The 25,036-nt window shown below is 41.0% G+C and overlaps 1 protein-coding gene across 6 annotated transcripts in view; it reads left to right on the top strand.

Moving 5' to 3' along the window:
• Nucleotides 1–25,036, top strand: part of PCED1B (PC-esterase domain containing 1B) — a 190,591-nt gene that overhangs the window by 107,688 nt on the left and 57,867 nt on the right. For 5 of the 6 annotated variants that reach the window (XR_001918049.1, XR_001918048.1, XM_018047890.1 and 2 more), the window contains one exon: nt 13,141–13,307. The exons of the other annotated variant lie outside the window; for it this stretch is intronic. The gene's annotated coding sequence lies outside the window, so the exon portion shown is untranslated. The remainder of the gene's footprint in view (nt 1–13,140; nt 13,308–25,036) is intronic. 6 annotated transcript variants of the gene reach the window in all.

Here is a 25,036-nt window from a genome sequence, read left to right as displayed (position 1 = left end):
AGTGAATTTATATGTACTGCAGACTGATTGCCTGTCAAAGTGGACAATCCTTCTATATATGAGCTTATTCAAGTGTTACATCATTTCATTCAGAACTTCCCTTTGGGAACAACTGCCAAAGTCTCCATGTTACAGCACTCTCTTTAGAATCTCCAGGAGAAAACGCAGGATGGATGAGTCTAGAACTCTACTTCTACTTTGAGCATAAAACTGTGACCTGGTCTCTAGTCTAGTCTCTGCTGTTAACTAGCTGTGACCTTGATATATCATTGAGCTCATCAGAGATGCTGACTCTGAGTTCTCCATAGTCATAATGTTAATAAAAACAGCCAACATTGATGAAGTATTTGCTGTGTACCAGGCCCTGTAGTGAGCATTCTTCAGGGATTAGCATACTTCAGGATTAATTAGCCCTCATAATCACTCTTTGGGATGGTTACTGTTATTATCTCTAATGAGGAAACTGAGGCGATTAATTTGTTCACGGTCACAAGGGAAATGCATTTTGGTTGAAATATATTCATTCAAGCCTCACTCAAATACCCAGTCCCCTCTCCCTACATCTGTATGCAGAGTGCCTGATTCTGGGCTCCTTGAACTCGCTATGGACACTGATATTTTAGCACTTAGCACTTGCCCCTTTGTGGTGTGCTGATTGCTTTTGCTGTCTCTCCCAGCGCACTGGACTTCGAATTCAGGATTTGGCAATTAATACAACATTCCGTATATGTGTCAAGTTAATGGTATGATCTCTCATTTAGTTCTCACAACAACTTTGTAAGTAGAATTATTCTTGTTTTTACAGATAAAGGCTGAGAGAGGTTAAGTAATTGGCACAAGTTCACACAGAACTGGTCAGGTTTTGACTCCAAGCATCAGATTGTCCCTCCTCTGTGCTGGCATCCTTGTTCACTCAGTTGTCTGAGACAATCCAGAAACCAGTGTTAAATTAACTCTACAGAGAAACCATTGAGACAGGTGGCACCAATGCCAGTGGTTGCCTATGTAAGCAAACCCAAATCAAAGCCTGTAAATGCCTTGTGGTTATGAAATCAAGACCTAAGAACAACCAACCACAAGCAGCCGATTAGCTTTCAAGCTATAGCCAACCACTAATTTATTGCTTTGCTTCCACCTTCTTCCTCTAAAGTCTTTTCTGGAGGCCCTGTTGGTGGAGGTCTCAACTGCTTCTGGCCTGGTGCTGCTCCATTCTGATTTTTGCTCAAAGAAGCTAAGAAATTTTAATATGCCTCAGTCTATCTTTTAACACCAAGGACCCATTCTGTACAGCATTTCCCTGCTTGTGATCCTTGCCTATCCCCTACTCCCCTCCTGTAACTGTTCAGTCCATCGCCCTATCCCCATTCCCTCCATTGTCAGCACCTTCACTCATCTCGATTACTGCAATGGATACTATAGATTTGGAATTTTGGCTTACCTCCAATAACAAAAAATATTAAAAATTATGGGTGACTTTTCTAAATTGCAAGCATTTGTTATAATCTCTCTTAGAGACAAAGACATATTTCCATGCACTCAGCCTTGTGTAGCTTAAATCATGGTTCACTGGGAAGTTAGAATTGTGTTTTCACCTTGTAACATAAATTTTGGTATGAGGATCAGCATACTTCTCTAGTCCTATAAATCATATGAGGCAACTGGATAGTTTCCAGGATTCTACCCTTGTTTATTGATTTCGTTTACTACTCTATTTGAGAGTCTGCAATTGGGGACCCAGTTCTGATCACTGCACTTGCTCTCCTGAGTTGTTGTTTTAACTCATTTCATTGCTCAGTTTCTCTGGGGCTGTGGCCTAGATTGCTCTAAACTGCATTCCTGGTTTCCTGCCTTCCTACCTTGACATTGACTATCACCTGCTTCTGATATGCTCTGACTGTGCTCTGTCACAGGTAGGGATACTTGGTCACGTTAAGACCTCCCTGTAGTCTTGGCTGCTGGCCCTTTGCTGCCAGCATCCTTCAGGAAACTTCCTCCCATGCCCCTGAAACAGATCTCTCTCCCAACTGCCTGCCTCATCTCAGGGGTCACCCTCTTTACAAGTACTGGAACTTGCTTAGACCCATAAATGTCCCTTTGATATCTACTTATTACAAACACAAGAGAAACTTCTTCAGAGGAAAGGAAGTCAGTCATTTTGGCAGTCTGCTCAGATCATTTCAACAATAAAGCTTCTCTGAATATTAAGGTTTCCTGCTCTTCTGGGAACAAAGTACTCTGGTTAATATCGTCAGATGACCTGCCAAAAAGAAAGGTCACTCTGGTAGAAGTCCCATGTGCTATTAAAAGATCAGATGTTCCTTAGATGGGAAAGCAGTGACATATGGCCAGGGTTTTAATGAGACAGGGAAAGGTACGATGTGGCAAAACTTGATAGTATATGAAATTGTTCTCTTCAAAAATAACATTGTGCGTTTATTCTGTTTTGTAATTCCATTTAAAGTTAGTCTTCATTTGAGTATTGTGAATTATTTATTAGCATTATGTATTTAACTCGTCAAGTGAAGATGTATTCTTGAATGAGAGGAAAAAAAAAAAACTTTTAAAAATCTTTTTGAAATAGAGCTATGTCTGAAGGAGGCTTCCTCATAGCTCAGTTGGTAAAGAATCCACCTGCAATGCAGGAGACCCCAGTTCGATTCCTGGGTTGGGAAGATCCACTGGAGAAGGGGTAGGCTACCCACTCCAGTATTCTTGGGCTTCCCTTGTGGCTCAGCTGGTAAAGAATCCACCTGCAATGCGGGAGATTGCATTGGTTCAGTCCTTGGTTAGAAAGATCCCCTGGAGAAGGGAAAAGCTACTCACTCCAGTATTCTGGCCTAGAGAATTCCATGGACTGTATAGTCGATGGGGTCGCAAAGAGTTGGACATGACTGAGCAGGTTTCACTTTCTTTTCACTATGTTTCAAGGGAGAAAATGGAGATCATGAGAAAGTGAAATAATCTCTCTCCATATTCATTACGTTTATCTTAAGCCCCATCAAAGTATTAATGGCTGTAAGGCTATTCTCTTCCTCCTCTGATTGTTCTTCTAAATTCATTTGGAAATAGCATCTCCCCAAAACTAGAATTGTCTGTTCTACTCTCTGATTTTCCACTTCCTCACCTTTCATTCACTTTTATTGTGTAGTTGAATATTCATGTTTCACTTTATTACGTCCATGCAAATAGCATTCACAACTTAATGTTGTGTGTACTCTGACCATTATTGTTTTTTTTAATCATTTGCTTTTTTCCTATAGTAACTGTCTTTTTAAAAAATTGCTTGTTTTATTTGTCTCAATTTATCTCACACCTTCCAATATTCTATCAGTCCAATTGCCCACAAGATTGAAGTATATAATGTATCAATTCCAGTTCCAAAATAAATGAATTCTTTTAAATTTTCAAGAGCTGTGACAAATAGCTCTATGTTATAAAATTGGGAAATCTTGACATTTTAAAAGTAGAGTGGTTATGAGTGTTATTTTTAAAAATACATATACCATGAAAAATATAGATAAATCATACCATCTTCGACTGGCAGCACTGCTCTGGGAAGCAGTAAAGCTTAGGAGCTGAGTATCTGGTACTGGGGGCTTCCCAGATGACTCTGTGGTAAAGAATCCACCTGCCAATGCAGGAGATGCAGATTCAATCCCTGAGTCAGGAAGATCCCCTGGAGAGGGAAATGGCAACCCACTCCAATATTCTTGCCTGGGAAATCCCATGGACAGAGGAGTCTGGCAGGCTGCAGTCCATGGGATCAGGAAAGAGTCAGACATGACTGAGCACGCACACACACAACACGCATCTGGTGTTAGAGTGCCTAGCTTCAGATCCTGGCTCTGCTCACCTGAAATCACATACTCACTGTTTTGTGCCTCAGTCTCTTCTTCCATAAAACGGAGGTAAGAGTACCTACCACAAGGATCCTTTGAGGTTTACCATAGATAATATAGGTAAATATATAATGCCTGATGCATAGTAAATACTTACTGAATGTTAGATATTACTTAGCATGACAGTGATAACAAAGAAACAATTTTAAAAGTGCTGAAAGACTATCTAAAGCTTAAGCATGAAAATATATGAACATAAAATTAAGAGAAAAATAACAAGCTGGGATAAAAACATTTGCAACATGAATGAGAGAGCATAAGGTGAACATTTCATATATCATAGCCTTGGATAAAATAGAAAAACAAGCAAAGTACATAAATTGTACAGTTTATAAAACAAATAAAGCTAGTTGTATGGGAACTTCCCTGGCAGTCCAGCAGTTAAGACTCCACACTTCCACTTGCAGGGGGCATGGGTTCAATCCCTGGTTGAAGAATTAAAGTGCCACATGCCACGTGGTACCAAAAAAATAAAGCAAAAAGAACCCCCAAAACTGGCTATATGAAAACATCTGCTTTCACTTATAATAAAAATTGCACATTAAAATAGAATGATATGCAATCAAAGGAAAGATACAAGCTGTTAATACCAGAAATGAAAGAAGGGCAATCACTACTGATCCCATGAACATTAAAAGAACAATAAAGGAATATTATTAACAACTCTATGCCCCCCAAAAATACAATAACTTGGATGAAATGGACCATTTCTTTGAAAGACACAATCTATGAAAACTCATACCTAGGAGAAACAGACAATCTGAAAAGCCTTTATCTATTGAGGAAATACAACCAACCTAGACAGCATATTAAAAAGCAGAGACACTACTTTGCCAACAAAGGTCTGTCTACTCAAGGCTATGGTTTTTCCAATAGTCATATATGGATGTGAGAGTTGGACTATAAGGAAAGCTGAGCACAGAAGAATTGATGCTTTTGAACTGTGGTGTTGGAGAAGACTCTTGAGAGTCCCTTGGACTGCAAGGAGATCCAACCAGTCCATCCTAAAGGAAATCAGTCCTGGATGTGCATTGGAAGGACTGATGTTGAAGCTGAAACTCCAATACTTTGGCCACCTGATGTGAAGAGCTGACTCAATTAAAAAGAGTCTGATGCTGGGAAAGATTGAGGGCAGGAGGAGAAGGGGACGACAGAGGAGGAGATGGTTGGATGGCATCACTGACTCAATGGACATGAGTTTGAGTGAACTCCAGGAGTTGGTGATGGACAGGGAGGCCTGGCATGCTGCAGTTCATGGAGTTGAAAAGAGTCAGACATGACTGAGCGACTGAACTAAACTGAACTGATTGAGGAAATTGAATTAGTAATTAATGATATTCAAGAAGAGAAACTACCAGGCCCAGGTGAATTTTACCATACATTTAAGGAAGAAATGATACCAATTCCCTACAATCTCTTCCAGAAATAGAAGCAGAGGGAATACTTCCTAACTCATTTTTTGAGTCCAGCATTACCCTAACAGCAAAACCACACAAAAACATTAACGAAAACAATGTACCTCATAAGTATAGATGTGAAAATTCTCAACAAAATATTAGCAAATCAAATCCAACGATGTATAAAAAGATATACACCACGATGAAGTAGGATTTATTCCCGGTACATGAGGCTCATTCAACATTTGAAAATCAATTAATGTAATTCATCACATCAACAGGCTAAAGGTTTTTTTTTTTTAATGTTTATACCTATAAATGTAGAAAACATATTTGAAAAAAATCCAAAACCCATTCACAATGATTGGATTTGAAATGTAAAACAAACACCATTCACATTAGCACCATTTACAAAAGAAAGGGAAAAAAGAGAAATTCTTAAGGAAAAGTTTTTAAAAATAAATACAAGATCTGCCTAATGAAAATTACAAAATTCTTGGAAGAAATATAAGATCTATATAAATAGAGACATATTCCATGGATATAAGAGTGAATATTGTCAATATATCAGTTCTTTGCAATTTGATCTATACATGTAACTCAATCCTAATAAAAATACCAGCAAGTTATTTTGTGACTAGTGACAAATTGATTCTAAAGTTCATTGGAGAACCTTAAGTCCCAGAATAGCCAACACAATACTGAAGAAGAACAAATCTTGAGGACTGCCACTATCTAAATTTAATTCTTACTCTACCTACAGTGATGTGGAATTGGCAAAAGAATTGGCAAAAATATATCGATGGCATGAAATAAATAGCTCAGACTGGTTCCAAATAGGAAAAGGAGTACATCAAGGCTGTATATTGTCACCCTGCTTATTTAACTTATATGCAGAGTACATCATGAGAAACGCTGGGCTGGAAGAAGCACAAGCTGGAATCAAGATTGCCAGGAGAAATATCAATAACCTCATATATGCAGATGACACCACCCTTATGGCAGAAAGTGAAAGAGGAGAATGAAAAAGTTGGCTTAAAGCTCAATATTCAGAAAACGAAGATCATGGCATCTGGTCCTGTCACTTCATGGGACATAGATGGGGAAACAGTGGAAACAGTGTCAGACTATATTTTTTTTGAGCTCCAAAATCACTGCAGATGGTGACTGCAGCCATGAAATTAAAAGACGCTTACTCCTTGGAAGAAAAGTTATGACCAACCTAGATAGCATATTCAAAAGCAGAGAAATTACTTTACCAACAAAGGTCCGTCTAGTCAAGGCTATGGTTTTTCCTGTGGTCCTGTATGGATGTGAGAGTTGGGACTATAAAGAAAGCTGAACGGCAAAGAATTGATGCTTTTGAACTGTGGTGTTGGAGAAGACTCTTGAGGGTCCCTTGGACTGCAAGGAGATCCAACCAGTCCATTCTGAAGGAGATCGGTCTTGGGTGTTCTTTGGAAGGAATGATGCTAAAGCTGAAACTCCAGTACTTTGGCCATCTCATGTGAAAAGTTGACTCATTGGGAAAGACTCTGATGCTGGGAGGGATTTGGGGCAGGAGGAGAAGGGGACGACAGAGGATGAGATGGCTGGATGGCATCACCGACTCGATAGACGTGAGTTTGGGTGAACTCCAGGAGTTGGTGATGGACAAGGAGGCCTGGTGTGCTGCAATTCATGGGGTCTCAAAGAGTCAGACATGACTGAACGACTGAACTGAAATAGCTCAGAAATAGACCCCCCACAAATCTAATCAACTTATCTTTGACAAAGAAGCTAAGGCAATTCAGTGAACAATGGATAAGCTTTTCAACAAATGGCAGTGGGAAAAGTGGACACCACAGGAAAAAGGAAAAAGAAGGAACTGATACAGACCTCTCACCTTTTTTAGGACTTCCCTGGTGGCTCAGATGGTAAAGCGTCTGCCTACAACGCGGGAGACCCGGGTTTAGATCCCTGGGTGGGAAAGATCCTCTGGATAAGGAAATGGCAACCCACTCCAGTACTCTTGCCTGGAAAATCCCATGGGAGAACGCTGGTAGGCTACAGTCCACGGTGTCGCAAAGAGTCAGATATGACTGAGCGACTTCACTATACTTCACACCTTTTTAAAAATTAACTAAAAATGGGTCATAAACCAAGGAGAAAATCTAGGTTATTTTATGCTGGACAATGAGTTTCTAGATTCAGCACCAAAAGTGCAGTCCATGAAAGAAAAATTAACTGGAACTTATTACAATTAAAAACTTATGGGGGGAGGGGAACGTATGCTCTTCAAAAGACACTCTTAAATGATTAAAAAGACATGTTATAGACCAGGGGAAAATATTTACAAAACTTGTATCTAATTAAGCACTTGTATTAAAGGGTACAAACAATTCTCAAAACTCAACAATAAGAAAATAAACAACCTAACTTTAAAAATGGGCAAAAGATCTAACACCTTAAGAAAAAAGCTATAGATGTCAATAAGTATATGAAAAGATCTTCAACATCTTATGTCACTGAAAGTGAAAGTGAAGTCGCTCAGTCGTGTCCGACTCTTTACAACCCTGTAGCCTGCAAGGCTCCTCCGTCCATGGGATTCTCCAGGCAAAAATACTGGAGTGGGTTGCCATTTCCTTCTCCAGGGGATCTTCCTAACTCAGGGATCAAACCCAAGTCTCCCACATTTCAGGCAGACTCTTTACTCTCTAAGCCACCAGGGAATATCATATGTCATTAGGGAATGACAAACTAAAACAAAAATGAGACACCTGTTAGAATGGCCAAAATCCAAAGTAATGACAATACCAAATGCTGGAGAGGATCTTGAACTATAGGAACTTTCATTGTTGGGTGGGAATGCAGAATGGTCCAACCATTTCAGAGAGAGTTTGGCAGTTTTTTACAAAGCTATACTTTTAGCCTTACCACACAATCCATTATTTATATTCCTTGGTATTTACCCAAATGAGTTGAAAATTATAGCCACACAAAAGCCTGCTTTTGAATATTTATAACAGCTCTGTCATAATTTCTAGAACTTGGAAGCAACGAAGATGTCCATTAGTAGGTGGATGGATAAACAAACTGAGGTACATTTATAAAATGGAGTAATATTCAGTGATAAAATGAACTATCAAAGACATGGATGAACCTTAAATGCCTATTGCTAAGTGAAAGAAGCCTAATAATTAGAAGAGACTACCACTGAATGACTACAACTATTAACATATGGCATTCCAGAAGATGCAAATTATAAAGCTAATAAAAAGACTAGTGATTGCTAACGCTTCTGGGGAAGAGGAGGATGTGCTCTAGGCACAGCAGAGAGAATTTTTAGGACAGTGGAACTATTCCATATGACACTGTAATGGTGCATACATGATATGAAGTCACATGATAATACATTACACCATGAAACGTGACAGATGGAAATAAACATTTGTCCAAACCCATAGAGTATACAACACAGAGTGAACCCTAATGTAAAGCAATTACTTTAGGCAAAATTCCCTGGTGGCTCAGATGGTAAATTGTCTGCCTGCAATGTGGGAGACCTGGGTTCGATCCCTGGGTTGGGAAGATCCCCTGGAGAAGGAAATGGCAACCCACTCCAGTACTCTTGCCTCAAAATTCCATGGATGGAGGAGCCTGGTGGGCTACAGTCCATGGAGTCACAAAGAGTTGGACATGACTGAGCAACTTCACTTTCTTTTTTTCTTTCTTTAGTTAAAATAATATATCAATATTGGTTCATCAGTTATAGCAAATGTACCACACTGATACAAAATTTAATAATAGGGGAATCTTTGGGGATGGGAGGAGTGTATATGAGAACTCTATACTTAATAGCCTATTCATATATTTTTGTATATTATATGTAATGTAACCTTTTTCACCTATGACACTTCAAAATTATTTTTATAGTGCAGTTTCCACTGAGGATGAAGTCTATTCTCTACTCAAGTCTAGAGTTATCTCTTTCTTAATTATATATGTATTTATACATAGTGTGTGTGTGTGTGTGTGTGTGTATGTGTATTTCTTCTTTAAAACCTCTGTTTGCTTCTCAGTGTCCTCTACAAAAAAATTCCTATTTACTCCTATCCTTGTAGAACCTAGAGCTGTGCCTAGTCCCACAGTGGTTTCCCACTCACTATTTTCTAAATCACCGTTGCATGGTATGTTGGATGTAGATGACTGTGAATGCTCTAAAGTGTGCTATCATCTAGTTCATACATATTTCTCCCTCTTATATACAATGCTACAATGATAGGTGTTGCCAAATGCCTTGTTGATTTCAGGAAACAACATGCCTGTAGCTTTCCCCTGCTGTGTCAGACCAATAACTCTACTCCATCTCAGTTCAGCTTGTTACAGAGTAGGTAGAAAAAAAATAAGGACAGTTAAACAGTAAAGGGCCCATGAGACGTGGATTAAAAGGCACAGCTATTCACTTAAATTCTACTTCATCAGTGTTCTTAAAAACAAAGTATAGATTTGTTTGAAGTTACTTGGAAGGCTTTTTAAAGTCCTGGATAGTATGGTTATTAATACTGCCCTAACAGCATTTTATTAGGGCTTTCCCAGTGGCTCAGGGGTAAAGAATCTGCCTGAAATGCAGGAGACACAGAAGATGCAGGTTTGATCTCTGGATTGGGAAGATGGCAACCCATTCCAGTATTCTTGCCTGCAGAATCCCATGGACAGAGCAGCCTGGTGGGCTACAGTCCATGGGGTTGCAAACAGTTGGATACAACTGAGCACAAGTACATAACAGTATTTTCTTACCATTATTATTCCTTAACAAAGAAAACATATTTTTAAGTGCATCTTTGAGTAAATTTGACCCTCTACCTGAAAACAGGCCACTGAGTTATACCCAACTGTGAAGAAATATTAAAATCCATTTAGATCAACTACATTATGAGCATATTGGTGTTATAAATATCTAATTATATATATATATATCTCACCACAGATAAAATAAAAACATGTAATGTAGAAGATTGTTATGTGGCAGTCAGACTTTGGGAATTTGATTTCTGTGAACTACAACGACAAAGAAATGAGAATCCATTAAGAACTCTAAACTTAACAGAAGGGTTAAAATTTGTCATGACAGGGAATTGCTACCCAATAGCACCATCTCACCTTCCATTCTTGGGTTGGAAAGACTCTGAAATGGTGCAAAAATTTGCCTATCAAGAAATTATGCTGCATTGCAAAAGTACATAAGTTATCAGGCTATGCGACTGGATGTTGCATGGGAAGCTGTCACTGGTATCTACTGCAGCTGGAAGGGAAAGTGAAATGTCTGTTTCTAAGGCAAGAATATTTCCAAAATTCTCTCTCTCTGGCCCTTTTACAGCTCCTGCAGTCCTCACTGTTCCTGTGTCTTCTACCTACTGCTCCTGTTTGATCTGATTCTATATTTTCTCAATTTGACTCCCTCACTATCTAGACAGAAGTTTAAAAAAAAAAAAGGATACTAGAGCCCTATTCTCTCATGAAGCAATCTGCTAGACGAGAGTGACTTCTGCCCTTTTAGATGATGTGTTCTCCATGTGTTTACATGTGTTCTCCAGTTTGCCACAATCCCCACTATTTCCTAATGTCTCCAGCACTGAGGCTACGTATTAAGTTTTAATTTTGCCATTATACTTTCACTTCTGTTTTTTCCTTGTGGTGTATTTATCAGAAGTAGCAAATAAGAGATCTAAGAGGTTCAATCATTTTTTTTTTAGTACAGTATAGTCATCATTTGGTATCCACAGGGGCTTGATTTCAAGACCCCCAGAAGATACCAAGTCCATATAACCTATGCCCATCCTCTTGTATACTTTAAATGCTCTGGATTATTTATAATACCTAATACAATGTAAATGCTATATAAATAGCTGCCAGCACATGGGCCATTCAAGTTTTACTTTTGGGAACTTTCAGGAATTTCTTTTTTTTATTTTAAATAATATTTTCTATTCTTAGTTGGTTGAATCTATGGATGTAGATGGAACACATGAAATGAGAGGGCTGGCTGTACAATTCTTAGAGGAAGCAAAGACTATTCCTACATGTTTAGTAGGCAAAATGGGTGTCCATGCAGAGAATAGACCCTGCTCATTCATCCTCTTCCATCTCACATCTAATCCCTATAGCCACTGGAGCTTACACCTCCTGGGCTGGTTCTCAAGCATAGACGTGCTCCTGGAGTATGTAGCAGGCTCTGGATTAGCCCCCGTCCTTACTTGCTGCCTAGTTTCCTTAATCCCCCCGAGCCTACAGACTGGGACAGGCAGGTCAGACTTTTAAAGGTAAAGGCTCCGATGGCTCTAATTCTCTTCCTCATTTACTTGCCTCATTGTCTACAAATAAGCTGATTTCCACAGTCGAGCCATAACATTTCCTCCTAATTTAGCAGTAGATACTATATGTTGAATCTGGATACCCTAGTTCAGTTACCTCCCTGATCATTTCACCTTCCTTGTAATTGAGGTTAGATGTAGACGGTTGTGGGCTTCCCACATGGCACTAGTGGTAAAGAACCCGCCTACCAATGCAGGAGACGGTAAGAGATACAGGGCAGATCCCTGGGTCAGGAAGATCCCCTGGAGGAGAGCATGGCAACCCACTCCAGTATTCTTGCCTGGAGAATCCTATGGACGGAAGAGCATGGCTGGCTGCAGTCCATAGGACTGCAGAGTCAGATATGACTGACTGTGACTTAGCACAGCACAGCATAGATTGTTATAGTAAGCAATTCATTTAGCCAATAGTATTTTGGGGGGAGGGGCACATTGTGTGGCATACAGATCTTAGGTCCGTGGCCAGGGATTGAACTCATACCCTCCTGAAGTAGAAGTGTGAATTCTTAACCCTGGACCACCAGGAAAGTTTCCCTAGCCAAGTTTTTTTTTATGAAAATGAAGGAAAAGGAGATCAGAGAGGAGGGAGCAGACAGGAAGAGGAACAGAAACAGGTCTTAGTGAATGTGAGCCATAATATGATCAACAGTTGGCATAAGGCCTAGGGTGTTTTACTCTCTATCTTCTCTCCTTGGTCATTCCTTTAGCCTCCTGGAGAGAAGGCAAAACTGTATGTTCATGTTCTGCACTCTGTATTAATTACTTTAAAAATCCTAGTTTTTAAAAGGACCTGGTATGTTGGCAAAGAAAGTGAAAAAACAGATTTGAGTGGAGTCATCCACCTTCCACTCTGTGTCCCCAAATGCCAGCACTTTCCAGAGGACTAGCTAGCTTAGCAGTGTCTGCTTCCCTGTAACTAGATGTATGTCCTAATGCCCAGGGACTTTGATAGATTCATCCAGAAGAACTGGAGCCAACTTCATTGGCATCTGGACAAAAAGTCTCCTGGCTCAGGTCGGCAAGGACTTTGAATGGGCTGCCAGCAAACAGGGAACCCAAAGCTCATGAGAAGGTGTAGACCAAGGTGACCCTGGTGACCCCTGGCTGAGAACCTTTAGGGAAAAGTCTTTTCAGGTCCTAAATGGTCTCCTGTGGTCCGAACACCAGAAAAAGGACTTAAAGCAGAAAGTGAGAGACTGAGGGCTAAATTAGTTTAGATCTTTGTCCCCAAATGTAGAAGAAATGATTAGGAAATCCTAGCGTTGGTCTGAGGAAGTGGGTGGGATTGGTTGAGGTGAAGTGGGGAGCCAGCAGCCGTGCTCAACCTGGAGCGCAGAAAAGGGTCGGGACTCTATGAAAGTAGCTCCACGAAAGAGGAAGCCCGAGCCAGCTCCCCAGCAGCCCGAGACCACGGGGCCATGCTCTCCAGCTGGCTGAGGCGGCTGCCCCCACCCAAGCCCGCTGACGGAAGTGCCGTCTCTCTCCTGATAGGAGGAGGATGACCCAGCAGATCGGCAAGCGGCCAAGAGGAGCTCCCCACTGCCTTCTTCTCCTCTTAGCACGAGTGACAGTGTGGTATGCCCCCTGACCTCTCTTCCTCCTCCTGGACGAAACCATGACTGGACATGACAATAAGGAACTCGTCCTTGCCTGAACCTGTAAGTAGGCATTCCTCGTCAGCAGACACAGCGCCAAGGTAAAACACTCACCTCAGGCTGGCGAGCTGGTCCCCCGCCATGAAAGATACACCGCTTGTTCTTAAGGCATCCACCGGGAGACTTTATTCAGACAAAGCATCTGGCGGGGGTGGGGGGGGCGGGGGGTTCCCACTTAAAGACATAAGCTCCTCATCTAGTTTTGTTTGACAGCCTCAGCAGACGACAGGCAAGATTTGCAGATTTTTCTTAGCCTACTTCCTCCTAAAATTTTGTCTGTGGTTAATCATGCTCTGCAAGAGACAGTTTCATCCTGGAGGCTAACATTCTATGACTCCACCAAAGGTCCAGGACTTATGAGCCTGCCGTAACCAGACACAAGCCCAAAACCAAAACAGTTACACGTTAAGTGAGGGACTTGGTGAAGTCAGCTCAGCGCCAAGTTTGTTCCTCACAGGTCCTAAGTCAAAACAGCCTGCCTGTCTTGGGCACGATGTTTTAATTTCCATCTCCATCACCCTCCTTGATGCGGCACACATGTAAGCATGTAAGTGGCGGGGTGCCCAGTGCAGAGGGCGGGCAGGGAGCAGGGACTGTGGGTGTGGGCTGGCCCTGGACCTTACTGCTTCCTGGCTGACTGGCCTGGGGCAACACCTGACCCTCTAAGAAATCCTGCCCCTCATTTCATCTTCTTCCCTGAGGCAGGAACTTACCCTGCAGAGTGGTTTAAAAGGGAACAACTGGGGCTTCTCTGGTGGTTCCTCTGTTAAGACTGTATTCCACTGCAGGGGTCATGGGTTCAATCTGTGGCCAGGAAGCTAAGACCCCTTATGTCTCATGGCCGGAAAAGCAAGGTAAAAGGTGACAGCTAATGGACACCTAATGTCTGGATGGAAAGTAGATTCCTAATAAATGATGGCAGTGATTATTATTGTTGACTTTGTAAAAGGAATTAATACACTCAAAGTACTCGGAATACTAGACTCAGGAAGTGTCCATTATTATTTGTTTTTGTGATCTAAGGAAACCCAGATGCCTTGTCACTTTGGGATCTGCATGCCTCACGGAGGTAATACTATGTATTTGGCTAACATGCCTGATTTCAGAAAAAATTTTGACAACAATTTAGCAAGTTAAATTCAGCCTATGAAAGGGAAGTGAAAGTGTATGATCTACATGTTAGAAACAGCAAAGACAGTAGGTCAGAGAATGGACAGAGGAAGAAGAGAATATAGTTGGGAAGATAAATCAGGAAGCCGCAGCAGGACTGCAGATCTGAGCTGAGGTCCAGGCTGTAGGGCGAGCAGGGGACTGACCCAAGCGTGGCTCAGCAGGTAGAATCTACTCTATTCTGGGTGGATGAAGACAAGGGAGACATCACAGATGACCTTGTAATTTCTGTCATGGGGCAATTGAGTGAATGTTGGCCTCACTTACTGAGAACAACACACTTGGGGAATAAGATCATTAGTTTAGAACTGATTTTAAATTGGATCCTTGCATAGTCTCAGAGTTTATTCAACGAGCAGCAAAGAGAGATTTCTTCCTTCTTAGCAATTTTTGTCATGGATTTTAAAACTACTCCGAGACTTAATTAGCTTCCATCACCAAGAATAAATGCATATATGGAACATAAACACAGAATCTTTTTCTTCTGATGCCAATATATCAAGTGACTAAGTCCACAGTTTTACAACAGTTAGAAGTCATGACAAAGAAAACAGAATGTTGACATATGACTCATAGGTTAAACTGGTGAACATCAGAGAAATAGGAGCAATTTGTAGTTCTCCATTTTCATTTATTTAAATGTATTTCAGAGATTCAACAACAAAATGTGTTAAGGAAAGAAACAGCCTAAAGGAGAAAGAAAGGAAGGCAAGGAGAAGTAACGAGTAGCGTGATTTTTGTGAATGATAATTTGGAAAAATATTTAAAAGTCTACCATTTTACTGGTAGAATGGAACAGTGATGCACAACTGACATACGAAACAAATGATGCTGTTTGGGACACTCGTTATCTTTACAAAGCAAATGTCTTTAGGAAGAGAGTCTAACCGGAAGCCACTTTTCACAGTGCTATTTTCAGTCATTTTCATATCTTCATTAAGATGTTTCAAATCCTTTTTCAGTGATAGAAGTGATGCCCTAACATAAGGCTGTAACCGCATTTCCAGCACTGAATTATAATCCTCTGCTTCTGTGTTTCTCCCTGACGGACAGGGAACTCCTGAACAAGGAGACTATATTTTACTCAACCTTGTACCCACTGGTGTCAGGCACTGCACCCGGCTCTGGAGGCACTCATCGAGATTTATCTTAAAAAAAAAAAAAAAAAGGAAAGGAAGAGTAGCATGCATCAAAAATATTAAGCAAGTTCTACCTTCCAAAAGAAGACAATTTCATGGTCAGGAATTTTGCAGTTAATATTAATTAAATGAAGTTAATATTTAAATACCTAATATTTAAGATATTAGAACTTGCTTCTATAAATGTGGTATGACCAAGTTTCAGATTGCTTTGAAAATAAATTACTGCATCCATAATCTTCCATGCACACAGATAAAAGGCGAGCATTTTGGTTTCAGCAGATAATGTTACCATTCTTAGAATTAACATATAACATCACTTAAAAGCATGCATTTGAAAAATAAGTTTTATTTTATTGAAGTATAGTTGATTTAAAATATTGTATTAACTTTTTTATACAAGTGATTCAGTTATACATATATATACATTCTTTTTCATATTCTTTTCCAGTACAGTTTATCACAGAATATTGAATATAGTAGTATACAGTAGGGTCTTCCTTTTTATCCATTCTGTATATAATAGTTTGCATCTGCTAATCCCAAATTTCCAATCCATCCCTCCCCACAACCCACCTTGTTGCAACTACAAGTCTGTTCTCTATGTCTGTGAGTCTGTTTTTGTTTCACAGATAAGTTTGTTGGTGTCATATTTTAGATTCCATATATAAGGGATACTGTATGGTATTTGTCCTTGTGTTTCTGACTTCACTTAGTATGACAATCTCTAGGTCCATCTATGGTTCTGTAAATGCCATTATATCATTCTTTTTATGGCTGAGTAGTAGTCCATTCTGTATCTGTACCACATCTTTTTTTTTTTAATTGAAGGATAATTGCTTGACTGAATTTTGTTGTTTTCTGTCAAACCTCAACATGAATCAGCCATAGGTATACATATATCCTCTCCCTTTTGAACCTCCCTCCCATCTCCCTTCGCATCCTACCCCTCTAGGTTGATACAGAGCCCCAGTTTGAGTTTCCTGAGCCATATAGCAAATTCCCATTGGCTATCTATTTTACATATGGTAATGTAAGTTTCCATGTTACTCTTTCCATACATCTCACCCTCTCCTCCCCTCTCCCCATGTCCATAAGTCTGTTCTCTACATCTGTTTCTCCATTGCAGCCCTGTAAATAAATTCTTCAGAACCATTTCCCTAGATTCCATATATGTGCGTTAGAATACGATATTTATCTTTCTCTTTCTGACTCACTTCACTGTGTATAATGGGTTCTAGGCTCATCCACCTCATCAGAACAGACTCAAATGCATTCCTTTTTATGGCTGGGTAGTATTCCATTGTGTATCTGTACCCCTCTTCTTTATCCATTCATCTGTCGATGGACATTTACGTTTTTCCATGCCTTGCCTATTGTGAATAGTGCTGCTGTGAATATTGGAGTGCATGTATCTTTTTAAACCATAGTTTTATCTGTATGTATGCCCAGGAATGAGATTGTTGAATCATATGGTAGTGACTGCACCAGCTTACATTCCCAAAATACCCAGATATTTTTAAACTGACGGTGTTGTGAATAGCCCCCTCCAATGTAACAACTTGAAAGTAAAAGCCATTTTAAAGAGAAAATTTTCAAACACAAATGATGAATGTGAAAGGTAAAAGAGGACTCTCTGCCAGCCTCTCTGGGCGAGAAAAAAAATGATACTCCTAGCATTTTGCAGGTCTAGAATATAGCTTCTTTATTTGTGTAGTTTATGCCAACATGGATCGTGGAAAGGAAATTTTGTTGTCACCAATAAATAGTTAAGTCAACTGACTCCTAAACATCTCAAAATGAGTGTCTTCGAGAGCTGGCCTGGGTTTGGACAAAAGTGCTCTTACAGATATGTGACCTGGTGAACGTCAGTGAAGTGGAAGTGGAATATTATTCAGCCTGTGAAAAGGAAATCCTGTTACCTACATCAACATGGATGAACCTTGGGGATGTTATATTAGGTGAAATAAGCCAGACACAAAAAGACAAATATTGTGTGATTCCATTTCTATGAGATGTCTGAAAGTTAAGTGAAAGTCACTTAGTCATGTCCAACTCTTTGTGACCCCATGGACTATACAGTCCATGGAGTTCTCCAGGCCAGAATACTGGAGTGGGTAGCCCTTCCCTTCTCCAGGGGATCTTCCCAATCCAGGGATTGAACTGGGGTCTCCCGCATTGCAGGTGGATTCTTTACCAGCCGAGCCAGCAAGGAAGCCCAAGAATACTGGAGTGGGTAGCCTATCCCTTCTCCAGGGGATCTTTCTGACCCAGGAATCGAACTAGGGTCTCCTACCTTGCAGGCAGATTCCTTACCAGCTGAGCTACCAGGGAAGCCCATGAGGTGTCTATAGCAGCCACATTCATAGAAACAGAGAAGTAGAATGGTGGTTCCCAGGGGCTGTGGAGAGCAGCAAATGAAACATACGGTTTAATGGATAGAGTTTTTCAGATCTCTAAGACAAAAAAGTTCTAGAGGTCTGTTTCACAACAGTGTGAATATACTTCGCAGTACTGCACTGTACACTTGCAAATGGTTAAGATGGTAATATGAGCAAGGGGGAGAGAGGGTGGGGGAAGGAGAAACACTGGATCCAGAAAACGAAGTCTGTAATCTTCTAATAAAGTTTAATACCATTTAAAGGTAAAGAATATTGCTAAATAATTCAAGATGCAATTCTTCTAGTGTATTAAATTATTCTTTGTGAAAAGGGTTTATAACCTTTTCTTTTTCCTGAAATTTATGGACCATATCTCTGGGACTAGGGGACCAAGACTCAGGAGGTCAAGTCCTTGGTCCAAGCTCCATGGTTAGCCACTTAAAAATCTATTTTTATACTGCTAATTTTATTAGGATAACTTAGTAATTATTTTGTATTACTAAAGCATGGATGTATGTGTACTAATTCCTAGAATAAATTGAGCATAGACTAATTGCTAAGCACTCTGCTTAGCCTTTGGCCTATTCAGTCTCCACAAGTGGAACTGGGCCAGAGAGGTTAGTAATTTTCCCAAAGTCACTCAGCTCACAGATTACAAACTTCAGACTCTGAACTCATTTCTTTGGCCTACAAAGGCCATGCTCTGAACTATGAAGCTACACTGGAACAGAATAGAGAAATTGCATAAAACATAAAAATTCTAAAGAAGGTTTGCAGAAAAGTTAAGGCAATCCTGACAGAATGAGGTCTTTATAAATTCCATTCCTCTCCTATCCTGGTGAAACCACCAATTGGGCTCTTGTCAACCTGTAAGCTCCCAAATTACAGCAACTCTGGCCTTGCTCCTCTAAAATGCAAAAGCTTGCATGTACTGAATTAGTGCAGAAATTAGTTCAGTTACTAAATTCAACTCATGAGAAGTTTTGATCCAGTCTCAAAATTCTGAACATACTCTCAGAGAAGACTTTATGCCACCAAAGAAACAAATTATTCTTGTGCTTGAAAGTGCTAAATGCAAATGATTTGAGGAGAAATGATCAAAAATGTATACTGTTTCAAGTCATACAAGTGAAGAAAACACATAGAGTTTTGGTTTGCCAAATCTGGTCCTCTTTTTTAAGGTGGCCAGTCATTGATTTGTACACAGACACACACCATGCCAGCTGGCTGAAATAAGTGCATTTATAAGTATTTAGTGGGTTGATTTCTAGCCTGTCTGAAACACTCCATTCCAATAAGATAAGAAAAGTAAGTGTTCCCTAAAATAGAAACTGTAGATAAAACAACGGCTCATATAGAGATGTCTAAATTAATCTGCCACCAGACTTATTAAAAATTTTTACTATTAAAGATCATTTCTGCCATTATATTCAGAATATTTTCACTAAATTATAATATTGGGCTTTTGTGATTTTGCTTTTAAATAAATTACGGTTTAAAACAAATTATAAATGTGTAACGGCACATTAACAGAAACAGAAAGGCAAAACTCCAATCTGACTAAATATTATTTTTGCCTACTCTGTACCTGTACCTATGTGGCTGAAACAGACTAGAGAAAAACCAAACACCCCTGTCGAGCATGGACTGTAGCCCGCCAGGCTCCTCTGTACATGGGATTTCCCAGGAGTAGGTTGCCATTTCCTTCTCCCGGGGATCTTCCTGATCCAGGGATTGAACCCATGTCTCCTACATTGCAGGTGGATTCTTTACCATCTGAGCTACCAGGGAAGCCCATCCAAGTAAGGGCTCCTAGCTTTGAGTGGGGCCCCATGCTATCGAGTAGACAGCCTCCTCATCCGCCAGATGACTATTTCATGCCTTCTTTTCCATCGACAATGCAGAAGACCCCAGTTTGGGAAGCCCCCAGATCTTCCTGGGTTGGGAAGACCCGCTGGAGAAGGGAAAGGCTGCCTACTCCAGTATTCTGGCCTGGAGAATTCCAAGGCCTGTATAGTCCATGGGGGTGGCAAACAGTCGTGAGTGACTTTGACTTCACTTTCACTTCCCCATCCTCAGACCTCTAATACCACCCTCCCCAGGTTCACTCTCAGCTGGTGACCTGGACCCTGCTGCCTAGTTCCCTGAGAAAAGAGCAGTCAGGAAAACCCCTACCCGTGGCACCTTCACCACATCCTGTGTCTTTCCTGGCATTTCTTTGGGTGAATGTCCACTGTCCCATCCAAGGCCAGCCCCTCCACTTGGGCCCTAGAGGCCAGTCCTTTCACCAACTCAAGGGAATGGCTCCAGAATTCTCTCCCATTCCTCCTGCAGCATCTTGTTCCGTTTATGGAATCATTCCTGTAAGCGTACAAACACGCTACTGTTGTTCCCATCTTAAACAAAATTTCTCTTCCCCCACTTCCCCTCATCTTTAGTTTCCCCTTACTTACAGTTTAACTCCTCCAGGGTGGCATTGCCACTAATCCTCCCCTCATTCTCTTAACCACCATAATCAGCAGTTGTCCCCAACACTGTCTAGGTCACCCAGTGTCCTGCCAGTGGTCAAACATCCCACTTGACTTATCACCTATCTCTGACTGAGACCATCCTTCCTCCCTTGAAACATGTTTTCCTCTTGGCTTCCAGGACCTCATACTTTCTTCTTGCTGCCACTGACTCTTTCTTCTCAGGCTCTTTCCAGGTTCCTTCTCCTCCTCCTGACCTCCCAGGAATTCTCAGACCTCGTTTCTTCGGTAGCTTAAACATCTCCATTGGCAACAGCATCCAAACCCAACCCAAATGCTCTCTCTAGGCTAGTCCTTTCTGCCCAGTGCCAAATCCCCACCCTACACCTCACTTTAGATGTGTAAAGTCAGGAATCTCAAAGGGAACAAGCCATCCACCCCCAAACCTGTTTCTCCTAGAGATTCTCCATCTCAGTAACTTCATCCCTCTTGTGCTCAGGCCAAGAGCCTTGGAGCTAGCTTTGTATTCCCCCCTTCTCTCATATCCCATCCTCTCTCCACAGGCAAATCCTGTCACCTCTGCTTTCAAAATATATCCAGAATCTGACTCTTTCTCATTCCTTGGCTACTGTCACTGGCTTAAGCCTCAACTCCTGCATTACTTGGTAACTTCCTTAATTGGTCTTCCTGCTTTCCCTCACATCCCAGTCTTATTAAGGTGGGTGTTAATTTTCTGCTCAAGCCCCTCACCATGGCTTTCAAATAACCCGCCCAAGTCCTTTCAATGACCCTTAATCTGCCCCCTCCCTGACTTTTTGGGTTTTTCTGGCCCTACAACGTACCTTATGGTATCTTAGTTCTCCAGGATCCCACCAGGAATGGAACCCAAGCCCTCACTCGCACCCGCAGCATGAAAGTACGGAGTCCTAACTAACCACTAGATGGCCAGGGAATTCCCATCTGTCAGGTATAGTTCGGGCTGAGGCAGAAAAGGAGACGACCTCAACAGAGGTAGGTTACCTCCCTTCAGGCAAGGAGGGGTGACAGCCGGCCTAACGACCAGGCTGAGTATGAGAGGGATCAGGGAGGCTTCATGTTTAAAGGGAGGTTTGTGGAAGCGATAAGGGAAATGTTAGTCGGGCAGGACGTTTTCAGTAATCTTCAGTTGAGATGGCATTTGTAGTTGAACAGGCAGTGGGAGGTTTTGGGCAGGGGGTGATAAGTCCGGAGCATCAGAGCAAGACTTAAAGTTCGGTGTTTTCCCCGAAGTTAGATGATTCAGCAAGGGCCTTTGAGACCATTGTTTTCTTTTCTAGGTCCAAGGACTCCCTCACCATCTGCCTCTCTTTCTTCTCTGTGAAGAAAGTCCATCTCCTATATGTTCCTCCCTTGTTCTCTCCAGCCCAGTCACATTCATTTCCTTGTTCTCTCTGCTTGGTGTTCCTCCCACCGGATTTCCACAAGGTTTGCTCTATCCCCGCCCCCAACTTCTCAAGGCAGCCTCCTCCAGACCAAGGCTGTTTACTTCCATTGCACTGTTTTTAGCAGGATCTCTGTAACAAAAGACAACAACAAGAGAAGTTACAAATTAGCCTTTCTAAAGAAATTAAGACCCAAAGGGAGGATTCTTGCTGATGTTCAGTCACCCAATCTATTTGACTCTTTGTGACCCCATGGACTGCAGCATGCCAGGCTTCCCTGTCATTCACTATCTCCCAGAGTTTGTTCAAACTCGGATCCATTGAATAGGCCTGAATGTTTTCAAACTGGATTTGAAGATCAATAGGACAAAGGGTGAGAGTTAAGGGCAGTGAACTGACGGAACTTAGCAAGCCCTGTTTATTGGAATTCCTCGGAGTCCCTTTGTCTTCAGAGATAAGGATGCTGTGTATGTGTGGAACACTCAGTCATGTCCAACTCTTTTCCATCCCCATGGACTGTAGCCCCCAGGCTGCTCTGTCTGTGGAATTCTCCAGGCAAAAATACTGAAGTGGATGGCCATTCCCTTTAACAGGGGATATTCTCAAGGATCTGCATTGCAGGCAGCTTGTTTACCATCTGAGCTATCCGGGAAGTCCAAGGATGCTCCTTTCTTAACTGGAGAGAGCTTCTCCCCCACAGGGTCTTAAGACTTGCTTCAGGGTGGGGTGGGGAAGGGTGGGGGTGGTGGTCAGAGTCTCTTAAGTACCTGCTGTTTCTCACATTCTTTCAGCTTAAAATATTTAACATGTCAAGGTGCTGCATTCTAGGGTAGAGCATCATGAACCCCGTCACCACCCTATTTAAAATTCCAACCCACAGTCCTTACATTCGCCCCATCCAGCAATCATGTTCCTATTCTCATTTATCTAACATATTTCACTTGCTCTTTAGTTGCCTGCCTCCCCCAACACAAGGATCAACTCAATAAGGGCAAGGTTTTGGGGTGTTTTTTTTCCCCACATATTATTCAGTGATTTCTCCCCAGCAGTTTGTACAGTGCTTACCACAGTTATTTTGAATGAATGAGGGAAAGAAAGACAATAAAATGAGCCACGACGAATGATACAGATATATTTTACTATCCACGGCAGTGTACCTGGTACTTGGATCTATTTTCTCATTAAGCCCATGCCCTCTATGTAGTGGTTATTACTATCCTTATTTCATAGATGAGAAAATCGCTGCGTCACAGAGGAGTTAAGTGACTCCCAAAGTGAAAGAATCAAGTTTCAAACCCAAGTCTGTTTGGCCCCAAAGTCAGACATCAGGCAGTTCACTTTATTTCACAGCATCATCGCTCTGGCTCCAGTCCTCTCCGTCAAAAGACATGCAATTACCACATCACAAATCGAGATCAAGGTTTCTGAGTGATCCCCAGATGGGATATCAGGGCCAAACCCAGGCCTTGCAACAATCTGGATGATTTACCAGGTTTTTTGCAGTTTACCATTGGTTCTAAGTGGCATTTGTATTTTTTCCAGAGCCTTCAATAAAAATGGAAGTTGACTCTTTCAAAAGGAAAAAAGAGAATAAAATATTTCAGAAAGATATAGAATATCTGCAGACAATATTTCTGGTAGAATAGACAAGAAGGTGTGATAGTATTGTTTCTAGAAAGAAGAGCAAGGGATTAGGGAACAAGAAAAGGAGGAAAACTTACTTCTCACTCATACACCTTTTGAACTTTTGCACCCTGTGCATTAAGTAGCTTCTAGAAACAAGCAAAATGGTATAAGGATGACAGTGAGGAGAGTGTGCCCTGTCTGACTTCCCCCGCAGAGGGCCGTGAAGATGACCACCTGCACTCAGGTGTGCTCCATGCTGTGCTGACCCATCCAGGTGACTTATGTCATTTCAGCTCTCCCAGGCCCTCAGTTTCACCATCTGCAAAGTGAAGAGAATGTGAGCTTGCCTTACTTTGTAAACCAAGATTTATTGTGAGATAGCACATTTTGAGTGTAAAACATTATACATGCATAGTTCTCATTATCTTTTAGGGAAAAGCTGGGTGAGAAAGCCAGCTCACTGAGCTATAGAACATGAAATGGGGCCAGAACAGCAATTGTAACTCTCTCCATATATCATAATAAGTTCTTGGAAGTAAGAAAATCTGTGGGAAATAATCTGTTGCTTGGTCTCAAAAAAAATTCATTTTGAATTTAAAGAGTACAAGTGAGATTAGCATTTGCATTATTACAGCTCCTCTGTTCTCTGGTCTTGGGATGATTATGTGAATTTTAGTCATCCTCTAAATTGTTCTTTTATTCTCTCCATGTACACACTAGCTGGGATTTAGAGAACTGGAAAGATCTGCAACTCATTTACAGAATTGCTAGACTCAAAATAATGGCAAGTTTTCAAAGTTCTATCACAAATTACTCTGAATTTTAAAATACTAAAGTTAGATTTGCAACTCATTTGCAGAATAGCTAGAATCAAATAATGGCACATTTTCAAAGTGATGTCACAAGCCACTCTGAAGTTTAAAACACAAAAGTTACCAGTTGGGTTCTAGGTACAGCCCTGCCTTGAGACACAATAATGATTGTAATTAAATTCATGGGGAAAGTGTGAAATAATTTGATTTGTGGCTATAGAAAACAGGATAAAAACAAAGTATAATGTGTGGGATTAATTTTTAAGCCATACATTGAGCAGTCAGTGAAGTCAAGTAGTATTTTTCAAGAAAAGATAAACGCATCACTTAATAGGCCAATTTACCTGAAACAGAATTAAAAAAAAAAAATCTAGGGATGAAGGACATTATTTCAGCATTATTTTGGAATCTGTTACTCTTGTTCATTAGTTATCTTACAGCATTTAAAGCAATGGAGAGATACCATATCCTAAAGTGTCTGACATACTTTAAAAGGTTCGCTATTGGGAGCCTTCTAAAACTTCACTTCCTCTTTTTTGTTTTCTTTTTTCTGATTTATTTCTTCCTTCTCTTTCCTCTTGGCATCTGTAGAAGTGATACTCCTCCTCTTCCAAGTCAGATCCTTCCCAAACAAAACAAAGCTCTGAGCTTATCTAATCAATCAGAGAAGCACTTCCCACTTCCCTTTCCTGTCACCTGCTGGTTTCCAGTGGAG

Source organism: Capra hircus, chromosome 5 (genome assembly GCF_001704415.2).
Source record: "Capra hircus breed San Clemente chromosome 5, ASM170441v1, whole genome shotgun sequence".
Lineage (NCBI taxonomy): Eukaryota > Metazoa > Chordata > Mammalia > Artiodactyla > Bovidae > Capra > Capra hircus.
This window is presented reverse-complemented; position numbering and strand designations above follow the sequence as displayed.